Here is a 7,394-nt window from a genome sequence, read left to right on the forward strand (position 1 = left end):
ACGCATGCTAACGCAGCTACCCACCTGAACTACATGTAATATCTGTGCCTCTTAAACTGGTCCTTCCCCTAATTCAAGGTGATTTGCTTCCCAGATGTTTGTGCTAAAATGTATTTTGCTGAGCTCTGATGTTAACTGGCCTGGCCTGAACTCTATGCCTGTTGGTGTCTTCAGTGTCTCTTAAGTAAAGGCCTGGTTTGAAGACCATCTGTCAACCTGCTTTTTCACTGTTCTCAGTGATCTGTCTTGTAGTCTGCAGTACAGAACTACAACAATAAGAGTGAGAGTATCCTCCTCACCAGTGGCTCTGTGGTCCCTAGGGGATACATGGTACCTCAGCCTTATCACCATTGTCTGTCAGCACTTTCAATAATACTGTCTGCAGGTAATTACTGCTGTTGGTGTTCTGTGCAGAAAGACAACTCTTTTGCAACACTTTAGGTCTTGTTCAACAGGTATAATACTATTAATATCAGTATTAGTCTCTTGAGGGTTAGTAAATTCAAATAATAATTAATAATAATAATAATAATAATAATAATAATTGCTTACACTTATATAGCGCTTTTCTGGACACTCCACTCAAAGCGCTTTACAGGTAATGGGGACTCCCCTCCACCCCCACCAATGTGCAGCATCCACCTGGATGATGTGACGGCAGCCATAGTGCGCCAGAATGCTCACCACACATCAGCCATCAGTGGGGAGGAGAGCAGAGTGATGAAGCCAATTCATAGAGGATAACTTTGAATAACTATGAGTAGATATGAAGTACAAATACAGAGCCCAAAAACAGACACCCATATCTTTCACATCCTGCCCAATGAGTACTTGGAAGCACCCTATATTGTTGTATTTAATGACAGTTTTAGCAATAAACTGTAAATTCATCATGAGCCACCTGTTCATGGCCGTGATGCTCAATTGGACAGTTGTAAGTCTACCTGGGAGCCACAGCTGTCTGTTCACAAAGACACAACTGAACTGAGAAGCACACATGAACAGGAATTGGTATGGACGGCTCATTACTTGGCTTTTACCTGTTTGAAATGATGTTTCCATTCAGCTTCCAGGGATTTTGGGTGCTGTTTAACTGACTCTACAGTACAAGCTAAAAATTGGTTTGGTGGCCACAGCTTCTTGCTCTGCTAGGGCAGACATCAACAAACTCTTACAGCCAGCTATTGCCAACAAGTGAGGGTTTGAGTATGGATCTTACACTGTGTCTGAACCATGATAACATTGTTGCCTGCAAATGTGCGAAATCCCCAGGACGATGTATGTTCTTACCAGCTGGAATGCATCAAAGGAGGATTGTATTGATTTTCACCATTTTAAAAGCAAATGTAGTAAGACTGTGATGTTTCTGTTACTGGAGTGATAGAATTGGTTATATGAATTCGGGAGCTGAGTTTCTTCCGGATCAGCTGAGGTACAGTACTAATGTACAGACAGAGAGGGCTTTCATAGTTAAGCAATAGTACCAGCCATAAAAATAAGACGAAAGACTGTGCTGACTAGAACAGGGAACGTGGATCTATGACCCCGTGTCTGAGAAAATCCGCAGTCAAGATGGCGACAAACAAGCCGCAGTATTTTTCAACCAGCCCCACATGCAGTGTAGGGGTGTCACACCATCACGCAGGAGACTCAGGAAAAAAAAACAGTTGACATTTAACAATTTGAGGAAGGTTTTGCCACAATATCCTCTCCCTGTTAATTAATGGTCCCCTTTGAGGTGATTAAGTTAAGGCAGGTACGCCCAGGGTCCTTCATTACACAGCGGTGCAATTACAGCAGGCTGGGTTCTGCAGCGTGCCTGCTTGGAGTAATTGGTAAAGGCGATTAGAACAGCCTAAGTAAGGAGCAAATAATATCCCTGGCAAATGTAAGCTAATTTGCAGGAGCTGGAACAAGTGTTAGGGATTGATTGTGTTGATTAACGGCCCCCGAGGAGGCTTAAGAAATCAGCTGAAAGGCAGGAAAGGTCAGCTGTTACAGTGTCTAACCTGCCCCCTCTTAATGATGCAAAGATAGTGTATTTTACTAGCTAAATGCAGTAGTGCAGTGCTTCACCGTGCCTGTATTAGCGCTTGCTGTTTTTAGTGGACTGTTAATTATGCTGTATTACACTGTACCACATGGGTAAACAGTCATGAGACTGAGTTTTTTAATTGGATTTCTCATAAAGGACATACTTTAAATATGAAGTGAGTCTATACAGTACATGTTGTTTTGGCGGGCATCCGTTTTGTGGCTGCTGAGTGTTAAAAACTGAAACGGGTTTAGTTTGAATATATCCACTCTGTCTCTCCACAGAGAGAAAGGGAGAGGCTTATTTCACAGAGCAGTCGGCTACCAATGGCAATAAGGCTGTGGAGGGAAGAGCATTATTTTCTGAATATTGACACCAGCAGCAATGCTCAAATGAGAAGGAACCAAAAAAATAAATACATTGAAGCCCTGTAGGTTTTTAAATTAAAAACAATGTGAGTAGTTTTATTTAGAAGTCACTAAACAGAACATTTCTAAGCACAAACAGTGGTCCGGCTATGTTAATGAACAGGTATATTTAAGACCTGAGGCAGTCAAACATTCCTTCACTGAGATAATTTCAGAAGCTGGGAAGGACTTGAGGTACCCCTCGAAGCACAAGTTTTAATTGGGAAGGTTTTACCGGTTCATATAATATTTTTTAATCTTTTTTTTTCATTTATTGAGTAATTTAATTAACCTAATTTATTTAGCATGCAGCAAATGCTTCAAAGTTGTTTGGAGGCCTTCTGTTTGCAAAAAAACAATGTTGTGTTTTCAATTTTTTTCACAGAGACTTTTTTTTTACTTTATATAAAAAGAATGCACACCAGAAAAGACCCTGTTTTTTCTGCCTCATCGTTGTATAAATCTAGCATTCATATGCTAATATGATGGAGAAAAATGTCCAGAAATTAATCTCTCTCACTCCACCACTCTGTCCTTCCGCCTGGTCAGAGGTCCAGCAGCAGTATAAAGTTCAGTTTGCAGTTACCCCAGAACACTGTCTCACACTACGGGTCAAATGAAGTAGGAGTTTTAGAGAAACACAGATTTGAAAGGACGAGATGCACAGTGTCTTTCAACACTGTCTTTCAACTAGAACAGAATAATAATATACAGTGCCTGTCCTTCCAATGATGTCCCATTTTATTGAATTACAAATCATGTATACACAGTTTAAATTTGCAAATTCAAAGTAATTTGGTGCACATGAACATAAAATTTAGGTTTAATTTTTTGTTCTTTGCAGCTTTTCTTTTACTGACATTTAACTCTGACATTCACTCAAAAAATGGTTTAGTTTGAGCATTCAGGTTTTGATTAGAATAATCACTTTAAAAAAGTATGAAGTGGCAAATACATCTACATTTCAAACACATTCTAAAGTCCATATTTAAATAACTACTTTAATCATGCTTCTTGGTTTTTTTTCATAGCACTTTTCATCCAAAGGCTACCAGAGCACTCCAATGAAAATAATTCTTCTGATCAGAAAAGTGCTGTTTTTGAAAACTCATTGGCCTCTAATGTCCTGGTGTGTTAGGTTAGCAGGGATCAATAGCTACTATACAAACTGAACATCAGCCTTGGGTCCCCAGAATCTCTCACACCCTTCCTCCTGCATCATACACATGCTCTTTGACGCAGCTCAGAGCACAAAGCAGAACTTCAAAATGGAAAGAAAAATTCTACTGCTTGTGCTGTCTCTGACTCTGCTGTTGTTAAAAATCTTGTAGTCACGTTGCTGAAGTTGTTCTGGGGACCGGAGTCTTGGACGTTTTCTGGAATCTAAAAACCAACATTGCCACCTAGTGGCTGAAGTGAAGAGGGTTATTTTAAGTCCAGTCCTGTTCCTGGAATCGTATCTGTAGGGTTTCATTCCAGCACGGCTTTTTTAAACAATGTAAATCAGCTAATTTATGGCTTAATTGGACCAATTTAAAAAATTCTCCCAGATCTACAGTTGCTGTTCCTTAAAAGAGAGCTAGAAAGCATACAGACATACCGGGCATCCAGGACAGGAATTACACACCCTTGCCTTTTCTTTAGAACTGGGGCCAAACTGCAAAAAAGCCCTGTGGATTTCTTCAGATTTAGCAGTGAAATGTGAACCAGAGGACACAGGTTACATGTGGAACTGCTTGTAACACTGAGAACAGGTGGCACTTCATTACACAAAGGGCTGTGGAAGTCTGGAGCAAGCCACGATGCTGAATCTGCCACCTTGGTCCATTTCTAGAAACAGCAAGATTAGATTCTCTGATTAATTAACTTCCAGATAAGCAAGATGAGCCAAATGGCCTCTTCTTGATAAAAAGGTTTACTCCATCTTATCTTTTCAAAGATAGAATATAACGGATCAGATGGCATTTCTGAAACGTGGTTCTGTACAGTATATGTGCTAGAAAAACAATCTCTCTTTAGCACTAGTATCTGGACAAAAGATCATTTGTGCTGAGCACTGTCTGTTTTTCAAAGATGACAGGATATGTGATGATGGTCTGGCATCCTCTCTCCAAAGCAGATTTAAATAAAAAGGTGATATATAGATTGGGCAGTAAAAACATAAGACAAGACTAGAAGCAATAATATAGTCATTCTTGTGGAGAAATGAACAGCACTGATATAAATGCTTCTTACAGTATCGGTGCTTGAACAACCAGCTATGAATATTTCTTAACAATTTCAAAGCTGATGCTGGTGGAGGGATCAGTGATTTATATGTCAGTTAAACAAGTCCGGAACGTGGCCTCTCCTGAGAATAAAACCACACATCAGTCCTTCTACGATGTCTCCACTTTTATTCATTTTTGCTCCATGTCGCAGAAGCTATAAAGTGAGCTTTACCATGTAAAACAGCAGAATATGAGTGTCGCACCAACAGCAGCCAGCCTCAGGATAGCACTGTTAAAACACAATTCAGAGTCAATCTAGTCACAGCAGAAGCCAGACAATACTACCTCACCTACTGAGACATGTAACAGAAAAGAGAATGTTACTAGACCCTAAAAAGACTGCAAATCCTTGTATCTGGCTAGGGGGAGAGACAACAAGGAGACAAAGACCCTGGCACAGTACAGGCTTAATGACCACAGAGTGGACATAGAAACCGAGTGACGCAGGCAGACCTGGCTGCCCAGAGAGGACAGGCTTAGTGACCACAACCTATCCATAGAAACTGTGTGGCACCAGCAGACCTGGCTGGACAGAGAGGACTGGCTCAGTGACCACAGCCTGGACATGTAAAGTGGACACAGGCAGACCAGTTAGCTGACGTCCTCACAGATATTTTTAATATCTCCTTGTGCCAGGCAGTCATCCCCGTATGCTTCAAATCCACCACTATTATACCAGTGCCGAAGAAGTCACCCGTGTCCTGCTTCAATGATTATCTCCCTGTGGCACTCCCACCAATTATCATGAAGTGCTTCATGAGAGGCCAGTCATGAGCCACATAAAGTCCAGACTCCCTACCCCTCTGGACCCCCTTCAGTTTGCATACTGCCCCAACAGGTCTACTGATGATGCCGTATCTCTTGCCCTTCACCTGGCCCTATCCCACCTGGATAAGAATGACTCTTATGTAAGAATGCTTTTCATTGACTTCAGTTCATCCCCCAGAAGCTGACAGAAAAATTTAACTTGCTGCACCTTAACACCTCCCTTTGTAACTAGATTCTGGACTTTCTGACTGAGAGACCTCAGACAGTCCAGATCGGTACAGTAATAACATCTCCAGCACGACATGACAGTGGTGGGCCTCATTAGTAACAACGATGAGGCACCATATAGAGAGGAGGTGGAGCAACTAGTGGACCGGTGCACAAACAACAACCTATCTCTTAATGTAAACAAAACAAAAGAGATCATCATTGACTTCAGGAGGGCCCGTGCTGATCACCCCACGGTACATCAACAGCTCCCCTGTGGAGACAGTTAGACGTACCAAGTTTCTTGGTGTACACATTACAGATGATTTCACTTGGTCCCTCAATACCACCTCCCTAGCCAAGAAAGCACAGCAGTGTCTCTATTTCCTGCAGCGACTGAGGAGGGCTAACCTTCCCCCGCCCATTCTTACCACTTTCTACAGTAGCACCGTTGAGAGCACCTTGACCAGCTGTATCACTATTTGGTTTGGGAACTGCAATGCTTCAGACCACAAGACCCTGCAACGAATTGTGGAAACAGCTGAAAAGATCATTGGAGCCTCCCTCCCTTCCATTTGTGTCACCTATCACAAACGCTGCTTAAACAGGGCCTCCAGTATAGTAGATGACCCCTCCCACCCCTCCCATAAACTGTTTGCCCTCCTACCATCTGGAAAAAGATATCACAATATACAGGCTAGCTCCACCAGACTCAGTAACAGCTTCTTCCCACAGGCTGTCAGGCTCCTCAACACCCTGGAATCTACTTCCAGAAACGGTTTAAATCCCCCCAGTGTGTTGAGTATATTGTATTATTTATTTTCCTTGTAATTTGCACTTTGCACTATGTGTATCCTGTCTACAATGTCTATGTCAGTGTCCTGTCTGTTATGCCTGTATTTGCACCGTGGACCAGGAGGAACAATATTTCGTTCCACTGTATACTTGTATATGGCTGGAATGACAAATAAACGTGAAATTTAAACTTGAACCTGGCTTTGCAGACATAAATAAATAAAGAACATAAAGAAAATAAAGAACTGATCATGTGCAATTCTACTTTTAGCCACCAAGGGGCACTGGAGTCCAACTTTGGCTTCCTTCACACCTGTTCTACGAAGGATACAGGAGCTGCAGCAGTTGCACCTACCAATTTTCTTGATATTGCACCCACAAAATAGTTTGCTCTACTGCTTTTTTAAGCCACCATCTTATCCCACCGACATGTTTGAATAATGTCCCTTTCCCCATTTAAGTCTGTGAAATGTTCAAAATTTATATCGACTATATAAATCAATTAAAGACATACATACAGTAAGCTGTAGCAGCTAATCTCAACATTGTAGCATCAGGAAGGATAAATGTAATCCCACAGAAGCATGTATAAACGTTTTGAAAAACATGCACAAACAAAAATCACCATTCTCTACATTCAATATGAACATGTAGACAGCACATATACTGTACATATGCACCTACTGTGCAACAGATACCATGAAGGAGGACATTTGACATACAAAGACAAACCACAGGCAAGGTCTACCCCTCCTGAAAAGCTCCACTGAGCAATAGGGGCTTCTGAGACCGTCACCACTGACACTGTGCAAAATTTCAATATTACATGCGCTACCGATTTTTTTTATAACTGGTACCTGAATACCAGTTCCTTTCCCACAACCTTGTACTGAATGGAGTGGTTGGAAAAAA

Source organism: Lepisosteus platostomus, chromosome 12 (assembly GCF_059453375.1).
Source record: "Lepisosteus platostomus isolate fLepPlt1 chromosome 12, fLepPlt1.hap1, whole genome shotgun sequence".
NCBI classification, from domain to species: Eukaryota; Metazoa; Chordata; class Actinopteri; order Semionotiformes; family Lepisosteidae; genus Lepisosteus; species Lepisosteus platostomus.